The sequence below is a fragment of the Ranitomeya imitator genome, chromosome 4, assembly GCF_032444005.1.
Source record: "Ranitomeya imitator isolate aRanImi1 chromosome 4, aRanImi1.pri, whole genome shotgun sequence".
Classification (NCBI taxonomy): Eukaryota; Metazoa; Chordata; class Amphibia; order Anura; family Dendrobatidae; genus Ranitomeya; species Ranitomeya imitator.
Genome location: NC_091285.1, coordinates 503,041,903 through 503,065,229, shown reverse-complemented (window position 1 = coordinate 503,065,229; position 23,327 = coordinate 503,041,903).

Genomic DNA, 23,327 nt, shown 5'->3' with positions numbered 1-23,327 from the left:
AAGCAGCACAGCTGCAGCTGCGTTAAAAGCAATCATTAGACTAGATAAGGACGCCGGATTTCCACAGGAGCTACCCCTGACGAAGCCACTGCTGTGGCGACACGCGTCGGGTCTCTGCTCCTCCTGTCGGCACCCCCCCAACTGTGTACGGGGCCTGAACAGCACTGGGGTTTGCTTACCAGGTTTATGCTATTTGGCTACTTATACTCTTAGGGTACCTTCACACATAACGATATTGTTAACGATATCGTTGCTATTTGTGACGTAGCAACGATATCGTTAATGAAATCGTTATGTGTGACAACGACCAACGATCAGGCCCCTGCTGGGAGATCGTTGGTCGCTGAATAAAGTCCAGAACTTTATTTCGTCGCTGGACTCCCTGGAGACATCGCTGGATCGGCGTGTGTGACACCGATCCAGCGATGTCTTCACTGGTAACCAGGGTAAACATCGGGTAACTAAGCGCAGGGCCGCGCTTAGTAACCCGATGTTTACCCTGGTTACCATGCTAAAAGTAAAAAAAAACAAACACTAGATACTTACCTAACGCTGTCTGTCCTCCAGCGCTGCGCTCTGCACTCCTCCTGTACTGGCTGTGAGCCGGAAAGCAGAGCGGTGACGTCACCGCTCTGCTTTCCGGCTCACAGCCAGTACAGGAGGAGAGCAGAGAAGCAGAGCGCAGCGCTGGAGGACAGACAGCGGTAGGTAAGTATCTAGTGTTTGTTTTTTTTTACTTTTAGGATGGTAACCAGGGTAAATATCGGGTTACTAAGCGCGGCCCTGCGCTTAGTTACCCGATGTTTACCCTGGTTACCGGCATCGTTGGTCGCTGGAGAGCGGTCTGTGTGACAGCTCTCCAGCGACCAAACAGCGACGCTGCAGCGATCCGGATCGTTGTCGGTATCGCTGCAGCGTCGCTAAATGTGAAGGGGCCTTTACTTGTTAGCAGGTTTTCTATGTGTCTCACTCCAGAGGTCTGTGGCTCCCTACGATTGAGGTCTCACTACATGATTTAATTGTCTGGTGGAACCGCCATATGATCTACCCAGTGATTTTATACTGTTATATTCCGTAGTGAGCAGCTTCACCTGTCATCATTATGGTTTAGAACCTGTCTTACCCTGTATGCATATATATCGGTGCACATCTGTTTATGTATGTCATAGTCTACCTGTCTATGTAAATAAACTGTTTGCTGGTGCATATATATGTTTCTGGGCTATATCATCGCCCTATGACATTATACATTGCCCAGTGATTATTTACTGTCATATTTCATAGTGAGCAGTTTTACCTGTTATCATTGTGATTTAGAACCTGCTTCACCTTTTATGCATATATTTTGGTGTGATATGGTTATCGCTCATATTGTCCTTATATTGTAAGCAGGTTTTTCACCACACACATCTGTTCATCTATTTCATAGTTAGCCTGTTTTTGTAAGTAAACTTTTTGCTGGTGCATACATATATTTTTCTGGGCCATATTATCGCCCTATGATTCAGAATTTCTCTGTTCTTTGGTGCTGTTCATGCAGACGTCCCACACTTCATATACCTTTGGTCTACTATAACAGAATAGAGAGTGTGTGGGAGGTGCCGTACGAGGGGGAGGGCTCTATTGTGAGCCGAATGTCTATGTATATAGGTCCTATGTGTGACCATTGTTTTAAATGTTTTTAATTTGTGTGCTCTATGTGGCTTTTTGTATGTCCATAATTATTGTTAATAAAGATTGCTTTTTTCTTATATTCAATCCATTGCCTTGGGTGATCCCCGTTTATGGTCTATCTTTTGTCTTATGTATGTGGTTCAGTATCTTATAGACCTGGTTGGATCCCCGGTCCCTATGTGGTGCCCCCGCTCTAGTTACCAGGTTACGGCCATTGTCGCACACGACCATGCCTGGCTGTAGGTTTAGCGGTGTCATCCAAACATCTGACTGCTCTTTTAGCACTGTTCACAGCTCTTCTGCATTGTGCAGTTTGTTACCTATGCAGATTAGCTTTAGCACAGCCTGTTGCCGCTTGGCTGAGGCAGTGCTACAGTTCTCCCAGCTTCTGACTAATGTGTTGATTTCAGAGATGGAGGATGAAGAGAAGGAGGTGCAGGAGCTGTAGACTGTGGGGGCAACCCTGATTGACATAGGGCCAGCAATCCTCGGCACGGGGAGGATGTGTTCCATCCCAAGGTCGGACTGGGTCCCAGCTTCCACTATGTTAACACAGTGTGCCATCAGTGTGATGTACCTTCCCTGCCCACAAGCACTTGTCCACGTGTCCATGGTTAGGTGGACTTTCCCTGTAACAGCATTGTTGAGGGCACGGGTAATGTTGTCGGACACATGCTTGTGTAATGCCGATACAGCACACCAGGAGAAATAGTGGCGACTGGGGATCGAGTACCTTGGAATGGCTACCGCCATCAAGTTGCGGAAAGCTCCCATCTCAATGAGCCTAAAAGGCAGCATTCCTAGCACAAGCAGAAGAGAAATATTAGAATTTACGACTGTGGCCTGTGGAGCGTTGGTGGGGTATTTCCGCTTGCGTTCCAAAGACTGGGTTATTGACAACTGAAGGCTGTGCTGGGACAAGGACGTGGACGGGCTTAATGATGGTGCTACTTGACTGTGGGAAACAACAGGTACAGGGCTAGAGGCATCTTCACATGCACAGTGTACTGGGGATTGGCTTCGCCGCAAAACAGTTGAAGAAGCAGTGGTGTGACCTGCAGGCCATGGTCCTGGAGCCTGGGGTTCGGCCCACAAAGTCGGGTGCTTTGCTGCCATGTGCTTGATCATGCTGGTGGTGGTCAGGCTGGTTGTTTTGATACCCCTGCTGATGCGCGCATGGCAGGTGCTGCAAATTGCCTGTTTGGGGTTATCGGCAGAGTCTATAAAATATAACCATGTGATACTAAAAGAAAGAACCTGGCACTCAACTTAACCTACCTGGGCACCACTAGTAGTAGTACACACGGCTTTATCTTTTAAAAAATAACCAGACTCGGGAAGATCTAACAGTTGGAATGGCTACTTCCTCATGTTGGTGTTATGGGGAATGGATGCACGCATTCTGTCTGTGGCCACCACACTGCTTCTTCCTGCCTGTTGTGGTGATATGCCTCCTTTCCCATGTGTGCTGCTGCCCTCGCTCTGCATGTCCTCTTGCCTGGTTGGGTCAGTCACTATGTCATCCACCACCTTGTCTTCCACATCCGTACCCTGCTCCTCCTCCTGACTTTCTGGCAATTGTGTCCCTTCATCGTCCAGCTCTTCTGACACTTTCCCACCATCGCCTTTGCGAGACCGGGGCTGGTCAAAGCTTTAGACATCTGTACATGAGATGTCATCTGTCCCCACTTCAAGTTGACCGGCCGAGAGTTCAGAATCTTGAAATGGAAAACTGAAAAGCTCTTCAGAGTGTCCAAGTGTGGTATCAGTTGTCTCAGGGCACTCGGCATGGTGGGAGGAAGGAGGATCAGGGTGACGAATATCTGGGTCACACTCACAGCTACTCAGACTTGATGGTGTGAAAGACATGGTGGTGGTGATGGTGGTGGCTAAGTTACTGGAAGCATTATCTGTTATCCAACAAACAACCGTTTCACACTGCTCTGGCTTCAATAGTGGTGTGCTGCGGTCACCTAGAAACTGGGACAGGAAGGCGAGCGAGAAGATATGGGTCTTTGTTGTTGCCCACTTTCACCTTGGCCATGGCCTCGTCCTCTGCATGCACCATCATCATCACGTCCAATTCCCATCCATTGCCCCTGGCCTTGCCAATTTTAAATGGACTACTGCACTATTTCAAATGCTCAAAACAAATATATTTTTTAGTAGTGAAATAATATCTGACCAGTATGCCTGCAAATCTACGATTTTTATAACCCAAACACCAGGCAGGCCTCAGCCTGATATAACAGACTGTATTAAATTTTGGGGGGCTTTTTGTGAAGTAAATTTATGCAAAATAGTGCTGTGTAGAATTAGAGTATCAGACAGACCGGCCTACAATGACCAAACTTGGAGCACGCAGATATATATGCGGGCTGTCACGGAAATACCACACTGGCAAATATGTGGCCTTTTTATATTTTTTGAAGCTAAATAGTGTTGTATAGGATTAGAGTATCAGACACCAAAAAAGGGGTACGCCGGCCTACAATGACCAAACTTGGACCATGCAGATATATGCGGGCTGTCACGGAAATACCACACTGGCAAATATGTGGCCTTTTTATATTTTTTGAAGCTAAATATTCCTGTATATAATTAGAGTAACAGACAGCAAAAACAGTGGCAAAACGGCCTATAATGCAAAAACTTGGAGCACGCAGATATATGAGGCCTTATTCGGTGAATTTAAAACACAAAAAAAGTGGCACAAGGCTAGCACACACAACTATGCTACGTATGCCTGACAAACTATGATTTTTCAACAGGCCTCAGTCTGACAGAACAGACTGTATATTTTTGTTTTTTGGGGTGAATTTTTGGGAAAAAAATGCAACTAGGTATATAGTAAAGAAGCTGCAGCAGCAGCAGACAGTTATGGAGCTTTGGGAGGAATGCAGTAGGAGCAATGGATGCACATACAGTGCCTGCAGGCCTTGCACTGATGTGGATATGCTGTGCCCTGCCTACCTAGTGCTGCAATATCAGGACCCACGAATTAGCTCTAAAAAGGACTTTTGGTTTCTGAGGAGTTGTGGATTTAAGAGTTGCAGACCTACACTAACTCTTAAAACCATGATTCTGACCCGATCTCGGCACCAGCTCTCTCTACTCTCGCTGAATCAGGAGCAGAATGCGGTGAGCAGGGCACAGGGCAGATCTCTTATACTTGGGATGATGCTGTGCTGCCAAGCCAATCACTGCACGACCACAACAAAGATGGCTGCAGCGATTCATGGCCTGACAGACAATCCCAGCACCGTGATTGGGTCTCTAAAGTCCACCAAAAACACTGGGTGGAGACACCAATTACCGCTGATAAATCCCGAAAATGCTCGGTGCTCGCCAAGTACACCGAGCATAGTGATACTTGGGCGAGTAACGAGCAGTGGCGAGCACGTTCGCTCATCACTAATAAAGATACCAAATGTAAATTTTTGGTGAAGAATCAACAACAAGTGGAACACAATTGTGAATTTGAACAAAATGTATTGGTTATTTTAAATTTTTGGGGAAATTCAAAAACTGAAAAGTGGGGCGTGCAATATTATTCGGCTCCTTTAACTTAATACTTTGTTGCGCCACCTTTTGCTGCGATTACAGCTGCAAGTTGCTTGGGGTATGTCTCTATCAGTTTTGTACATCGAGAGTCTGAAATTCTTGCCCATTCTTCCTTGGCAAACAGTTCGAGCTCAGTGAGGTTTGATGGAGATCGTTTGTGAACAGTAGTTTTCAGCTCTTTCCACAGATTCTCGATTGGATTGAGGTCTGGACTTTGACTTGGCCATTCTAACATCTGGATATGTTTATTGTACATATTTTTAAAAAAAATGGAAAGCTGAAATATTCTGGTCTAGTGAATGGTAAGTATATAGTGAATTGTAAGTATATAGCCAAAGCAAGAGTAATAATGGTTCGTAGAATACGTGTAAGATGAAATATTGCATGTTCGGAAGGTCAACTTCCAAGAAGATCACGTCATTGATGACCTTTTGGAGGAATAACTGACGTGTAGAAAATAAGAAATAAATATATCCAGGCAGAGAATCGAGACCAGACTGTTACACAGCAGCCCTTCTCAATTATGTGCAAGTGTCAGGTAGACTGAATTGAAAGGAAATCATTTTTAGATGAATTTTTACATCAGATAGTCATGTAATAAATAACGATCAGACATGTTCATAAGCTACTAGTCAGGTACATATATATTGTGTTTGAGGAGGTTATCTAAGGTCTCAGAAGACCTTTAAATCTACAATTGTGTAGAGTATGTAAATATGTATGTACAGTATGTATAACCACAGTGCCACAGATGGCATCTTATATAATACTAATTACCGTACACGGAAATTTCAGAGGAAACCTGTTTAAGTAACAAAACATCAGGTAATGAATTGTTGAGCTTATAAAAGGACAGATGTGAACTTTTTACCTGTGCTTGACTGTAATGTATTCTGAAGGTAGCATCTGAAGGAATAACAGATGAGTACACACGAAACACTACGCTGTGTTCAGGAAAGAAGATGTGTTGTTTGCTGTGTAAGCTGCCTCTTTATATTTGCTTTTAGTGACTAAAATATGTCTGATTCATGCTAGCTGTAGAGGGATATCCCACTGAGATGTTGACTGATATTGACTCCACAGTGGAGAAGCTTTGTAATTGTGAGAATTCCTAGATGGCATATCGGCAAGCACCACCAGGTGTTTGACATGAAGGCCCAACAAAAACAGCCCTATACTCCCTCACTTACAACTTCTAATTAACTTGTAACCTGACACTGCCCGGTGATCCCCATCAGATATATGAGCTATTCTTATTCTGAAAGGTGACTGTTTTGTATGCAGTGCCAATAGACAACCAAGTTAAACTGTAGTCTTGTAACCGGTTGTTACAGTGATGTTGCCTTCCTTTCGGGGAGGGCGATATCACGCTTGGAGGCAGGTAACGCACCCACATTCAACACATTCCAAATCCAGGCCAAGAGGGGGAGCTCTGAACCCGGATTCAGGGGAGCTTCCTCAGCTTTAAGTGTTCTGGTCTGGAGGAGGAGTTAAGGTACCGTTACACTAAACAACTTACCAATGATCACGACCAGCGATACGACCTGGCCGTGATAGTTGGTAAGTCGTTGTGTGGTCGCTGGGGAGCTGTCACACAGACAGCTCTCTCCAGCGACCAACGATCAGGGGAATGAGTTCGGCATCGTTGAAACTGTCTTCAATGATGCCGAAGTTCCCAGGTAACCAGGGTAAACATTGGGTTACTAAGTGAAGGGCCGCGCTTAGTAACCCGATATTTATCCTGGTTACCATTGTAAAAGTAAAAAAAAAAACAGTACATACTCACATTCTGATGTCTGTCACGTCCCCCGCCGTCAGCTTCCCGCACTGACTGTGTCAGCATCGGCCGTAAAGCAGAGCACAGCGGTGATGTCACCGCTGTGCTCTGCTTTACGGCCGGCGCTGACAGTCAGTGCAGGGAAGCAGACCTAGTTGGCTGGATAGAAGTATAAAAAAGCAATAAATAGTGCAAAATTTATCGTAGATATAACCTGAAAGCAAATGGATTGTGATTTCCAGTAAGGGAGTCTATAACTAAAGGCCCGACACACATTAAGCAAGATCATAACAGAGTGAATTAGGGAGGCCTGACCATCTGGGTTCTATGGGGCCTCCTTACCCTACACATGATTTCGGGGGAGAGAAGGATTGGGCTGTTGGAATTTCAATGCCAGTGTAGATGTGTATTGCAGCAGCCTTATCATCTCTCCCTAATGAAAACATATGAATGCTCGTCCCAGCCGAGTTCTCATGTATGTAGGAATCAGTAGAGATAGTTGCGGTATTAACAATCTGGGGCAAGATATCGCATATATTTAACCAACTTATATCTCACACAATGCAGAATTAAAAATTTTAGCAAAGGAAAGAAAAGCAATATCTAATTGTTTGATATCAACTGAAAAATAATAAGTCTTACAAAACACTGCAATATTAATACTATTGTTATGTCTCCTGTTTTATTCAAGTACAGCTTTGAATGGCTTGGTCATGTACAGGGCAGCGAATGAAAGTCTCAGGTGAAAAGGGAATGTTTTATCAGAAAGTGACATTTTTTTACATCAGGTTTTATGTTAAATGTATTCTTTTTTAATTTAATAGTGTTTTTCTCTGTATCATTAAATATACATTAAAAAAATAATTGCAATTTTTACACTGGCCACTAAGTTTTATATTAGCCTCAAACACCTTATTCTTGGCTCTGACGTCATGACTTCTACAAAAGATCTTTCTAGGTATGCTCTGATCTGTGCAAAGATAATTGTGTGGTCCCCTGCTGTATATGGTGGAGCCCGTGTTATCTACATTATATACAAGTGTTACCTCTCATTGTAGTCCTGCCTGTAATGATAGCGCCTGCTGAAAAGTGATCTGTACTGAACAGGAAGTATGAGTCTAGTGTTAAGGTACCTTCACACATAACGATATTGTTAACGATATCGTTGCTATTTGTGACGTAGCAACGATATCGTTAATGAAATCGTTATGTGTGACAGCGACCAACGATCAGGCCCCTGCTGGGAGATCGTTGGTCGCTGAAGAAAGTCCAGAACTTTATTTCGTCGCTGGACTCCTGCTGACATCGCTGGATCGGCGTGTGTGACACCGATCCAGCGATGTCTTCACTGGTAACCAGGGTAAACATCGGGTAACTAAGCGCAGGGCCGCGCTTAGTAACCCGATGTTTACCCTGGTTACCATGCTAAAAGTGAAAAAAAACAAACACTAGATACTTACCTACAGCCGTCTGTCCTCCAGCGCTGTGCTCTGCACTCCTCCTGCACTGGCTGTGAGCCAGAAAGCAGAGCGGTGACGTCACCGCTCTGCTTTCCGGCTCACAGCCAGTACAGGAGGAGTGCAGAGAAGCAGAGCGCAGCGCTGGAGGACAGACAGCTGTAGGTAAGTATCTAGTGTTTGTTTTTTTTACTTTTAGCATGGTAACCAGGGTAAACATCGGGTTACTAAGCGCGGCCCTGCGCTTAGTTACCCGATGTTTACCCTGGTTACCGGCATCGTTGGTCGCTGGAGAGCGGTCTGTGTGACAGCTCTCCAGCGACCAAACAGCGACGCTGCAGCGATCCGGATCGTTGTCGGTATCGCTGCAGCGTCGCTTAATGTGAAGGGGCCTTTAGGATTAACGGCCATTGTGAACATTGGAGAAATTCAGATTAAAAAAAAATAAATAAAATTGGAAGTGATATAGAAAATTGCAAAAATATCAACAAGATAAAATATATATATTTCACATAAAAAGCTGATTTAAATACGGTAACAGACCAACTATAGAAAATACACACACCAGATGAATTCCATCTGCTACAGCCTGTAGTCATTTTTCTCTTCTTCCAAATAAAGGCTCCGATATCCAAGAAGTATCGTTTCTAAATAAAGGCTCCCATACACATTAGACAAATGTTGGCCAAACCCACTCTCATTGACAGGTTTGGCTGACAGTCTTAAGGTACCTTCACACATAACGATTTCGTTAACGATATCATTGCAATGTCACGCTTTTTGTGACGTAGCAACGATCCCGCTAACGATCTTGTTATGTGTGACAGCGACCAACGATCAAGCCCCTGCTGGGAGATCGTTGGTCGCTGGGGAATGATCAGGACCTTTTTTTCGTCGCTGATCACCCGCTGTCATCGCTGGATCGGCGTGTGTGACGCCGATCCAGCGATGTGTTCACTGGTAACCAGGGTAAATATCGGGTTACTAAGTGCAGGGCCGTGCTTAGTAACCCAATATTTACCCTGGTTACCATTGTAAAAGTAAAAAAAAAAAACAGTACATACTCACATTCCGATGTCTGTCACGTCCCCCGCCGTCAGCTTCCCTGCACTGACTGTCAGCGCTGGCCGTAAAGCAGAGTGCAGCGGTGATGTCACCGCTGTGCTCTGCATTACGGTCCGGTGCTGACACAGTCAGTGCGGGAAGCAGACGGCGGGGGACGTGACAGACATCAAAATGTGAGTATGTAGTGTTTTTTTTTTTTTTTACTTTTACAATGGTAACCAGGGTAAATATCGGGTTACTAAGCACGGCCCTGCGCTTAGTAACCCGATATTTACCCTGGTTACCCGGGGACTTCGGCATCATTGAAGACAGTTTCAACGATGCCAAAGTCTTTCCCCTGATCGTTGGTCGCTGGAGAGAGCGGTCTGTGTGACAGCTCCCCAGTGACCACACAACGACTTACCAACGATCACGGCCATGTCGTATCGCTGGTCGTGATTGTTGGTAAGTCGTTTAGTGTAACGGTACCTTTATATGTAAAGGGACCCCTGACTGATGATATTCGGGGAGATAATTATTCGGCATGTCTGATTGCTGAATGTCAATCTTTTTGTTCTCCAGAAATAAGGCACCGCCAGAGGTTTCTTGCAGGGACTTTTTCATAGAGAACAGAACAGCACTCTGCAGAGTGAACACTCCTGTGTGTAAGAAAGTCACCTTTGATGTATCCTGGGGAACAGTTATTGACAAGGTATGTAAGGACTTAACCTGCATTATTAGTTGAAATCAATATGAATGGTGATTCTGCATTAGGAGGAGCTCCAAATTACGTCTTAGTTGTTTACATAATGGTTATAAATAATAAACTTTTCAGATCAAAGACGAGCATTTTAATTACCTGCTGAAAGATATTTGCCTACCTCCCTGGCCTCCATAAATCTCAGTAAGTATATGTGATGAGTAAAGAGGTTTTCACAAACTTTGATGTAGATGCTAAGAATAGGTCTTCTTTGATATCAAATTGGTAATAGTCCAATTCTTGGAACTGTCGTCGACCCTTTCATTGTTTTCTACGCACATCTCTGTATCTTTTCCAGTGGTTCTTCCCAGTATTGCTACTCTTATTAACTTGGTTGTCACTACCAAATGTATTGCTCTGTGCCTGGTACATAGTAATGAGGACTGCTTGGTGGGTTTCCAGAGACAAATATGAGAATACATCTCGATTAATATATTAAAGTCTCAGCAAACCCCCTTAATGTTTTCAAGCACTCATTTCTGTCCTAGCATTTAATGTTGGTACCCTTCCTTATGGGTCCATGAATTCATTTGGAGTGGAGCTATTATTTAATGTCGGTGTGGTGCAGATAACTCGCCCAGGCATCCAGCTATAGAAAATATAACACCATATAGAGAATTCAGATAATAGGATTTTATTGAGGCATAAAACTTGCTTAAATGATATATAATATTGAATATAATTTCTGTGTGTTTTCCTAAATGTTCAGTCTCCAAAGATTTAACTGTGCGAGATTCTACTGCGCTGCCCCCGCGTAACCTCCGGGAGCATGAGCGGACTATAAATCACCCGTGTAGACTTAGCCTTGCATTATAACACATCGCATATACTAGAGTATATGAAGTGATTCAGTGAACGCAGAATGTTTCTCTCCAATATTCCAGAAATTCTGTATGTAAATGTATGTGGGTTAAACAAGTTCATGTTGTTACTCCTCCGAAAATAACTTTTAAACCAAAGAAGCCAAAAGGTTAAAAGTTTTGAACAAAAAATTGGCATAATACGCAGGCAAGGAAGGCACATTCTCCGGAACAGTCTAGCGTGCCTGCACTAATGTGTATTTAATTATTTGAAGGTAAGATTAATGGTAACATTTGCAGAGGGAACCGAAGATTACATTAGCAGCAAAGTTCACTTTGTTCTTTTAAATGGTAAGGTGTAATTACCGAGGTAAAGTTCTGCAGATATGCTACAGTAAAGCATTTAGGGACTTGGACTCAAAAATGAAGGTCTTGCCTTTCTTCTTCCATCAACAGTCATGAATCATATCTCAAACACACGCTACAGATTAATCAGCAGCCATCCTGTAAAAAAAATGATTCCTCTTTGTTTATAAGCAGAAGCCGAGTCCGAGATCCATTATTTATGAGCATGCATTAGCATGTTGTAAAATGTAGTAATGTGCTAGAGTAGAGGAGGTTAACCTTTATGCTATACAGCGAAGCAGCAGAGCTGTCACATTGACCCTTCTCTTTATCTGGACCAGCAATGATATACTGTTGAGTAGGAGCGCTGAAAGGATCATTTATAAACCGTAAGCTCTGTACATTAACTTTATGGAATACATGAGCAGCATTATGGATGCTGCTTGTTTGGGAGGCATAATTTAGGCTGCTGTTCATTTCTTAGGTGCCATAGTATTGTGTTTCCTATGTGTAGAATTAGCCATCCACAGGTCACGATGCAATGCAATGGCTCACAAATGGACCGCATATGTCAGTGGTCTACAAAGCCGGAGAGCCATTGTTGGAGACCACGTGTGTAAGGAAATGTTTTCAAGTCAAATAATTCCAAGACTATGATGATAAACTATGCTACAAATTAATAACCCAAGAACAGCAAAATACAAGTATATTACGAGTACCCCTTAGACTCTGTTCAGACTCCTTGATGGACACCACTGCAGAATCCGACACAACTCATTATAGGTCGATGGGTCTGTCAGACACTGTTGATGTCTATAATGGAATAGAAAGGACTCTCCATTGTTTTAAATTTTTTTTGCTCGCAGCACTGAACTAAAAAGCTGAAAAAGTACTTTTACTATCCTTATTCAGTAAATAAATATTTTTTTTGGGGTAATCCCACTGACAAAGTAAATTTTAATAAATAGATCTTAGAATAATAATACGTTCCACTATTGAATATGTTTAAAATAATGCTTCTGTGCTGAGATAATCTTATAAATGTGCCTCTGCTATGTACTGTGTAATAACCATGCGGGAACATGGTCTGATCTTGCCACCGCTCCTGGTCAGGGTTTGGGGGGAAACCTAAGTCAGTTATGATAAGTGAGTGTACAGACAAAGCAGCAGGGGCTTGCAGCTAATGCTTTCTGAAGTAACACTATTTCCTGCTGGAATTAACACATTTCCCTGATTGTTTTATCACAGGAGTGACTGTTTCTGCCAGATAACCAGCCCTCTGTGCTCATCATAAATCAAGTCAGTGATGTAGGAGCTTATGTATGTATTTTTGTTTGGGATAATCACTTTACGGGTTAAACCTTTTGGTAGTCCACAACCCACTGCATTTTTTTGTATTTCAGTCACAGCTGCTGTTCCCTAAGGTGAACCTGTCACCTCAAATTGGCGGGATATGTAAATGTCTTTTTTCTGGTTCATTTCTCCACCCCATCCATCCCTGTTGTCCACAATGACTATGAAATTTGCACATTCACACCAAAGGCATCAAAACTATGAATTAACACATGTGGAATTATATACTTAGCAAAAAAGTGTGAAACAATTGAAATTATGTCTTATATTCTAGGTTCTTCAAAGTAGCCACCTTTTGCTTTGATGACTGCTTTGCACACTCTTGGCATTCTCTTGATGAGTTTCAAGAGGTAGTCACTGGGAATGGTCTTCCAATAATCTTGAAGGAGTTCCCAGAGATGTTTAGCACTTGTTGGCCCTTTTTCTCTTCACTCTGCGGTCCAGCTCACCCCAAACCATCTCAATTGGGTTCAGTGTGGAGGCCAGGTCATCTGGCGTAGCACCCCATCACTCTCCTTCTTGGTCAAATAGCCCTTACACAGCCTGGAGGTGTGTTTGTAGTCATTGTCCTGTTGAAAAATAAATGATGGTCCAACTAAACGCAAACCGGATGGAATAGCATGCCGCTGTATGATGCTGTAGTAGCCATGCTGGTTCAGTATGCCTTCAAATTTGCATAAATCCCCAACAATTTCACAAGAAAAGCACCCCCACACCATCACACCTCCTCCTCCATGCTTCACGGTGGGAACCAGGCATGTAGAGTCCATCCGTTCACCTTTTCTGCGCTGCGCAAAGACATGGTGTTTGGAACCAAAGATCTCAACTTTGGACTCATCAGACCAAAGCACAGATTTCCACTGGTCTAATGTCCATTTCTTGTGTCCTTTAGCCCAAACAAGTCTCTTCTGCTTGTTGCCTGTCCTTAGCAGTGGTTTCCTAGCAGCTATTTTACTATGAAGGCCTGCTGCACAAAGTCTCCTCTAAACAGTTGTTGTAGAGATGTGTCTGTTGCTAGAACTCTGTGTGGCATTGACCTGGTCTCTAATCTGAGCTGCTGTTAATCTTCGTTTTCAGATGCTGGTGACTCGGATAAACTTATCCTCCGAAGTAGAGGTGACTCTTGGTCTTCCTTTCCTGGGGCGGTCCTCATGTGAGCCAGTTTCTTTGTAGCGCTTGATGGTTTTTGTCATTGCACTTGGGGACACTTTCAAAGTGTGCCCAATTTTTCGGACTGATTGACCTTCATTTCTTAAAGTAATGATGGCCACTTATTTTTCTTTACTTAGCTGCTTTTTTCTTGCCATAATACAAACTCTAACAGTCTATTCAGTAGGATTGTCAGCTGTGTATCCACCAGACTTCTGCACAACACAACTGATGGTCCCAACCCCTTTTATAAGGCAAGAAATCCCACTTATTAAACCTGACAGGGCACACCTGTGAATTGAAAACCATTCCCGGTGACTACATCTTGAAGCTTATCAAGAGAATGCCAAGAGTGTGCAAAGCAGTCATCAAAGCAAAAGGTGGCTACTTTGAAGAACCTAGAATATAAGATATAATTTCAGTTGCTTCACACTTTTTTGATAAGTATATAATTCCACATGTGTTAATTCATAATTTTGACGCCTTCAATGTGAATGTACTATTTTCATAGTCAAAACTTTTGGTCTGTACTGTAGTGTGGTCAATGTGACATATAGTAAAATATAGTACCGATCATATTAACAGATGGCATCCACTGAGAATCACATAACTTCAATAGTTCTTACCCAAGGTTGTGATGCCCCTCGCACATGTAACCCCTACGCGTGTTTCGCGTGGGCTTCGTCAGGGGGCTGAGAACACTGTTACTTTATCTTACTTGGTTGTGCTGCTTGTCTGCATGTGATTTGCTGCACCTGAGTCTTTGTCTTGCTTAAAACTCTGTCTATGATATGACCATGTATTATGTTGTTTCGGTGCCTTATATTTAATAGTGAAATAAAAATTACTTTGATTTTACTTTTCTTTGGATCTTGGTACTGCTGGTATTAGATCATTAAGATGTAAAATTCCTATTTGGAGCCTTTTTTGCCAGTAGAAAATTTGTGGAGGAGCAGGCTTCTACTGTCTCCATATTGTGCATGTTTTTTGCACATCTATGGGTTCATGGGTTTAATCATTTACTAACAGTACATATCAATGTTCTGTTTTCTCATGAATCTTTGCTTATATGAAGTTTTTCTGCTGGTATTATATACTAATATACTGCCATTTGTTGTTAGGGTTGGCAGATTGCACCAAATAAAAAATAAATAGCAAATAAGGTGCAATCGCAACCTGGGGTCCATACTGCTGGTATGAACAAAGATGGATAAAAAACTAGCGAACGTTCCTCCTTAAACACTGAGTTAACTCCACACAGTGTGAATGGAACACAGAAAACCAAACACAGAAACAACTCAGGGGTGCACAGTGAGAGGAGTACCTACTCAACTAACCACCGAGAGGTACAGGGACAGTAAGTACCAGCTCAGCTAACCACTGAGAGGTACAAAGACAGTAAGTACCAGCTCAGATAACCACGCAGGGGAATATGGAAAGCAAGTACCAGCTCAGATAACCACCAAGGGGTACAGGAATGGTAAGTACCAGCTCAGCTAACCACTGAGGGGTACAAGGACAATAGGAAGTGTGCAATACCCCATTAGAACCACTGCAAAAGAACACATGGGTTGAACTTGCTCTGTGGTGCAATATCCTGTTAATCCCACAGGGAAGTTTAGCATACATACGGGATGGGAACAGATAGCAAAAACTCACAGTCAGCAAGAACACGAGCAAACCTCCACTGCGGAGGAGCCAGAATTCAACTCACAGCCAATCTCCTCTCCGGAGGTGCCGGAATTCTAATGACAAAGGACCAGCCCTGAACACATGCTGACACAGATCACTGATGTCCCACTGGTAGCTGATACGGAAGATAAACACACAAAACACACAGACAGAGCAGTAGCAAATCCACTCACACATACACCAAACACAAGTGATGCTATCATGCCCAGATGCTTCGCTGAAAACCCTTTATGTGCCAGGTTCCACCCCAAAAACTCAAGCCCGTCACCCGCGGGCCAATCCGGAGCTGCCACATCACCAGAGCAGAAAGCATCTGCGCATAAATGACAATGCGCCAAATCACAGACATGTTCAGTAAGGTGATTTTTGGACTTAGACTCCAGAGATATGGTATACCACTGGTTACCATAGACTTTAGCTGGAGAGCCAGCAGTAACCACACGTATAACAGGAGCTTGAGCAAGATGCTGGGATCAATGTCTGTGCTAAGCAACAGACCCAGCAGCCGGACCTGAATGGAAGACAAGAGCAACAAACAGTACCTGTGAAACATCACACATGGCAGGGAAGTCTTGGCCTCTAACATTTGTATTTTTGTGAACATCTGTGAAGGTAAGTTATTGCCATATCAAGGGCATAACCAGCTATTGAACCTGTTTTTGCTTTTTTTAATGTTTTTTATGAGTTTTTATGAGTCTGTCTTGTTGCATGTGATTTGTTGTTGTTTACATTAATAAAATTCTATTCAACTCCAATTTTCATGGGAGTTCCCTATTTCTTAGCATGCATCTTTTTCTCTTCTATTTTCTCCATTCACAACTATAATAAAACATCCAGGGAAATGTGTTACCTCCAGCACATCCAATTGTGGAACTCATTATTATTCCAAGATCTATTAATGAAAATGTACTTTGTTTGAAGGACAACCCATTTCATTAGAAGACTATTTTGCGGCATGACGCACAATAGAGGTAGAATTCTAAATAGTAAGGGTATGCTCACATGTGCTGGTTTTGGTTGGCTTTTCCACTATGTAGTAGCTAGAATTAATTAGAGTTGGCATTAAAATGCATGCAGAGAACAAATAGTGCTACTATTAATAATTTCTAACTCTATGCCTTTAAAACCAAAAAATGCTCCCTCCTGCCATTGATTATCACAAAATGAAATTGGCAGACGGGATGATCTAATTGTAAAAGATTTATCTATCTCTATTTATATATGTTTTTGTTTTATTTATTCTTGCTTTTCAAGTGCTTGACTGCTTTTCAAGTGATTCTCTTGGAAATTAAATCATGCTGAGATCATAGCAAATACTGTATTTTGAAATCTTAAAAGCAACATTAAGATTTCAAAGCATAGCGGTGTGAGGTACATCATTGAAAGTAACTTGCTCTGAAATGCAGTTTTCATGTATTCAATAATGTATGAAAATAATTCACTCTTACCAGAGGGGTGTGAATGAGTGCAGTATACATGCTGGAAAAGAAGCACTCAGACTATAGTGTAGGATAAACTTGGCACCGGGATTATTGAACAGATATCTACAATACATGTAAAACTATATATATACAGGTGCTTCTCACAAAATTAGAATATCATCAAAAAGTTAATTTATTTCAGTTCGTCAATACCAAAAGTGAAACTCATATGTTATATAGAGTCATTACAAACAGAGTGATCTATTTCAAGTGTTTATTTCTGTTAATGTCGATGATTATGGCTTACAGCCAATGAAAACCCAAAAGTCATTATCTCAGTAAATTACAATACTTTATAATACCAGCTTGAAAAATGATTTTAAAATCTGAAATGTAGGCCTACTGAAATGTAGAATAGCTGCAAACTTTCATCACAAACCTGAACAACTCTTTTAAGTTACTCAACGTTTTATGTAGGAATGCTGTAAATTTGCAAACGGCAAAAAGTTGTCATACACCTGTATAGCAGCAGAGAACTAATCCCAGGTAATATTAGGTGTGGTTATCAAACCAGATACAACCTCCTTGTGTTTGCACTGATACCGCCATGTAACCCCGTTAACTTTTGCACCTTTCCTTTGATTCAACATTTTGCTGGAAAACATATTTCAATTAAGACTTTAAATGCTCGTTCACATGCTCTATAACTGCCATTTGTCTCTTCACAACCTTTCTTTAATCAAGTTTCCATCTCCTTGTCTACGCTTCTCTTATAATTAGTATTCAGACGCTGAAATTGATAATTGGCTTGCACTCTAAAATGTTTTATGATTGCACATTGAGCGGGGAGGATAGATTTGCATATTTTATTGCTTATATTTGTAGGACACATTGTTTCTTTATGATATTACATTTCTCATTTAAATTGTCTGGAAAATCTGCTTCATTTTCAGGAGCTTTTATTGGCGATGTGCATGTCTATCGTCTCAGGCCGGTGTGTATTTATTTGCTAGGGAGTCAGACTACAGTCATGCCATATTGTTTTCTGTCTCTGGAGTTTCATTTATATGCTTCATGTGCACCCAAGTAGAAAGTTTTTACCTAGTCCCATGCCAACAATCTCCAGATACAGAGATCTTTCACACAAATTGACACATGAGATAAATTAGCTTTGTAGGTGCAGTGATGAAAAAGCACAGTTGAAGGGAGTTGAACAGTTCACATCTGCACTTTGTTACTAGCGAGGTCTGTGTATACCCTTCATATACATTAACGTGGGCCAGTTTATTGGATTGAACATGCTGGGGTAGAGTTCAACAGTATTTTCCATTACAAAGTCTTGTCACCAAAGAAGAGATAATTAAACGGGAATCTAATAAATGTATGTAGCAAAGAAAACTCATAATTTAACTGTGCTATAAACATTTTTTTTTTTTTTGGGGGGGTGTATTATATAAATATTAGGACAGCGCTGGTAAAGCCAAAAATACACATTAGCTTGTGGTCCAATATAAATTAAAAATACACGTATACCTATACCCTGTATTATTTCCATTGCCTACCCTGATGGGGAAAGGAATGAAACAGACTAATTGGTGTTATGTCCTGCACCCTCAGCCCCAACACACGGCATCACACAAAGTATACATCGTGCCTGAAGTGTTGCTTTATGATGCTCAATCCCACCAGGAACAAGGACAGATGCAGCAGAAGCCACCATGATGGCTGAGATAGACTGCAGCGATATTGAATCAAACTGAATAAAAACTGATGCACTACACAAATCGTGCAGAGCGCCATCGTGCACTATCGTAAATATCTCAAGGGCTGTCACATCGTAGACGGACCATCTTTATTCTCATTTCCACAAAGAAAAACTAGAAGCAATGGGATGAAACTGAATGGGAGGAGACACAGATTAGATAATAGAAAAAACTTTTTGACAGTGAGGGTGATCAATGAGTGGAACAGGCTGCCACGAGAGGGGGTGAGTTCTCCTTCAATGGAAGTTTTCAAACAGTAGCTGGACTGACATCTGTCTGGGATGATTTAGTGAATCCTGCATTGAGCAGGGGGTTGGACCAGATGACCCAGGAGGTCCCTTCCAACTCTACCATTCTATGATTCTATGATTATATGACTGCTTTGGCAACAGTGCAGCAGCCTCCATGTTGGCCACTGCTACATATGTACATTACGTCTAGCTCTAAATTGCCAACTCCTAGAGAGGAAGAAGAATGTAATATATGATTAGTGTGGCACATCTTGAGGGGAAAGTGAAGAGAATCTGCTACAAATGTAAATTCCAACATGGAAGACCTATATTTCAATGTTCAAGTTAAAAACAATAAAATGGTGGCTCCCTTCACACACACACACACACACACACACACACACACACACATCCATACTCCCGGCCATAGTCTGTCTAGTGGGCACAGCCTCGCTCCATACACTTGTATTAAGCGAGGCCGCGTCCCGTCTAGAGAAGCTGTCATCAAGTGAGCGTGGACGACTATAGGGCGCAGCCTCACTCCATACAAGTGTGTGGAATGAGGCTGTGCCCACTGGTCGGGAGCATGTATAACTCATACATGCAGAAAAAAGATATATTCAGCTCACCCTTTAGATGGGTTTCCTTATGAATCCAGGAAATCTTGAGCACGGATTTGCGTCTCTGCCAGACGCCTAGAGATGCACATGTGGAAAAAAGGGAATCCAGCTCCAAGAGATAAAATCACTTAACTTTTAATAGCATTCATTTAAAATAGAAAAAGGCTGCAAGACATACAAAAACTGGATATACCGGAAGGAGAGTGCCTGTGTAAACTGTACGCGTTTCGGACACATAAGTGCTCTTAGTCTCTTATAGCCTATTTCTATTTTAAATGAATACTATTAAAGTTAAGTGATTTTATCTCTTGGAGCTGGATTCCCTTTTTCCACATGTGCATAACTCATACATACCCTCCAATCCTGTCTCAGAAACTGGTGAATCCTTGCAGATCACAGTGCTGAGGGGATTCATAAGTCTACAGACACACAGAGTGACTGTAGACTTATCAATTTGGACCAGACAATCCCTTTAACATTTTGTGCACTAACATGTAGTATATTGAGGTATCGCTTCTATTAAGACAAATACATTGATAGCCTAAGATGCATGTCTCCATGGGACTGTATTGAAAGGGTTGTCCACCTTTGTTGAATTTTTTTTTTCTTATTTAAATGCATTCAGTTGGGACTAAAAATCATTTTTGCAATTGTGTTTCATTAACAATGTTGCACCATTTGCCTCGTATAGCTTCTGTATTACCCTGTCTATTGCTGGCTGTAGAACAAGTAACAGGGCTGGCCACATCATCTTTATTTTATCAGATGTGTTAGGGACATGATTTTGTGGCCCTTATTATTATATAGCTATGACAGGTTCTCCCCCTGCTCTTGTGCAGCTTTTCTCACAGACTGCACAGCTCTCTAGTCCATACAATGGCCGCTGGTGGAGGAGCAGGGACCAGACCTGTCCATCAGCCTTGTCCAATTGAATAATTCACATTCTTCTATAGGACCAGAAACACATGGGCTACTTGCACGTTGAACAAGTCTCTACAGACTGTTTTTTTTCCATCTTTTGACTAGCACTTGCTTATTACTGTGATTTTTTTTACAACAGAGTATTTTTGACCTCACAATGCTCTTGTGTGTCTTCAAGTTTCTTGGTGGTGTGTGTGAACATGTTCCTACAGACTTGTTCAACGTGCAAGTAGCCCATGTGTTTCTGGTTCTATAATTGTTCTCTTGTTTATACAAGACTGGGGAGTCCACCACTCCTTTGTGGGTCATTTGTACTTAAGCTGGTCCATCCTGCATGTCCACATGGATATTCCATCTCTGAACCCTGCTTATACAGGTACTATACAGATGATCAGGTTTTTAAATACATCAGATAGGTATTATATACATTAGTTAGGACTGCTCTATATGGGTATACCTTGACAATTGGTGGAGCAGCTTAGTATGCATTTTTTTGCAAAAAAACAAATCAACTAAATACCCTGTTTTTTTTCCATCTTTTGACTAGCACTTGCTTATTACTGTGATTTTTTTTACAACAGAGTATTTTTGACCTCACTGTGCTCTTTTGTGTCTTCATTCTTCTATAGGAGGAGGCTGATGGGCACGTCTGGTCACTGCTCCTCCACCAGCAGCCATTGTATGGACAGAAGTGTTGTGCATTCTGTGAGGAAAGCTGAACTGACGAGAGTAGGAGGAGAACCTATTATTATTATTATTATTATTATACATTTTTATAGCGCCATTTATTCCATGGCGCTTTACATAAGAAATGGGGGCAAATATAGACAAATACAATATAATACAGCTATATTAGTAAGCACCACAAAATCATGTCCTCAGCGTATCTGATAAAATAATGATAATGTAGCTGTGTAATACAGGAGCTATAGGAGGAAAATAATGCTAAATTTCTAATGAAATTCAATTGAAAAAAATATTATTTAACCCCAATTGCATGCATTTAAACAGAGAAAAAAATGTTCACAAAAGTGGACAACCCCTTTAACCATATTCAAGATCCGCGCAGACATCCCTAATACTGTCATGTCCATAAAACCCATCCTATGCAAGATCTGAATAAATGGCTAATTTATTTTGAAAACAATATTTGCAGGCAAAAAAGTCAATTTCTTCAAGAATTATGATCCATATACACATTATATGGACAGGGTTGACCAACAGTCTAATGTGTATGAGGGCCCCGGACAACTGATTGTAGGGGGAGATGTCGTATCCATATCCAAAATCAGAGTGTCGATCACTTTATTTTCCCATTATTTTCCGTGTCTGGCAATGGCTTTTTCAGAAATTGTACAGGAACACTTGACTCTGTACGTAAGAGCCAGCCGAGATGGCTGTTGGCCTGAACTGGCTTTAGGCTCCAGTGAACTTTATCATTTATACTCTCCTGCAGTTCCCAACTAAAGTTTTGAGGATTCTGCTTTATATAAATGTAATTATGAACACTCTTTATTCATTCAAATATAAGTACTCTGGAAAATAATATAGTCTTGTTCTTGTAGACGTATAGAAAGGTCTGCACACCTCTATGAAGAATAGTCTCTGAGAACCTATACTTTAGGACTGCATAGTCATCATGAACGTTATTGTTGAAAATGTCAAAACTTTTTATGTTTAAGAAAATAGGATCAATGTCTAACCCCAAGAGAACTCCTTTAATTAAAAGTCAAACATTTCCACTGAATTTATTTCTTTTTTTATATTGATTCTGCTAATATTTGTATGAGAGATCAGTGAAGGGCATATGCCACAATCATCCTGGAACCCAAATTTGGGAAAATGTTCAACTCTCTATCAACTGTGTCTTGTATCCTCAAGACGTAAATAAAGCCGAATACACCGTTTGAGCAGTGGGCAATCAGCAGGGGATCTGGGAGGCTATCCTGGAAGGTCGGTGGCATGTCTTCTGGGTGTAAATGTGCAGTAGTTGATTATAATGTTAGAGCAGGGATCTACTAGCTCTCTGCTCCACTATTCAGCCAGTGGTGTCTGAGTCTCAGCACAGCAGGTGTGAAACATCACTAGATTGTGCCTATTTGGTTGTAATGTGTATTATTGCCATTGTTTTACCAAGTCCTCTAATATACAGTGCAGACCAAAAGTTTGGACACACCTCATGAAAAGATTTTTCTGTATTTTCATAACTATGAAAATTGTACATTCACACTGAAGGCATCAAAACTATGAATTAACACATGTGGAATTATATACTTAACAAAAAAGTGTGAAACAACTGAAAATATGTCTTATATTCTAGGTTCTTCAAAGTAGCCACCTTTTGCTTTGATGACTACTTTGCACACTCTTGGCATTCTCTTGATGAGCTTCAAGGGGTAGTCATCGAGAATAGTCTTCCAACAATCTTGAATGAGTTCCCAGAGATGCTTAGCACTTGTTGGCCCTTTTGCCTTCACTCTGCGGTCCAGCTCACCCCAAACAATCTCGATTGGGTTCAGTTCTGGTGACTGTGGAGGCCAGGTTATTTGGCATAGCACCCCATCACTCTCCTTCTTGGTCAAATAGCCATTACACAGCCTAGAGGTGTGTTTGGGGTCATTGTCCTTTTGAAAAATAAATGATGGTCCAAATAAACGCAAACCGGATGGAATAGCATGCCGCTGCAAGATGCTGTGGTAGCCATGCTGGTTCAGTATGCCTTCAATTTTGAATAAATCCCCAACATTGTCACCAGCA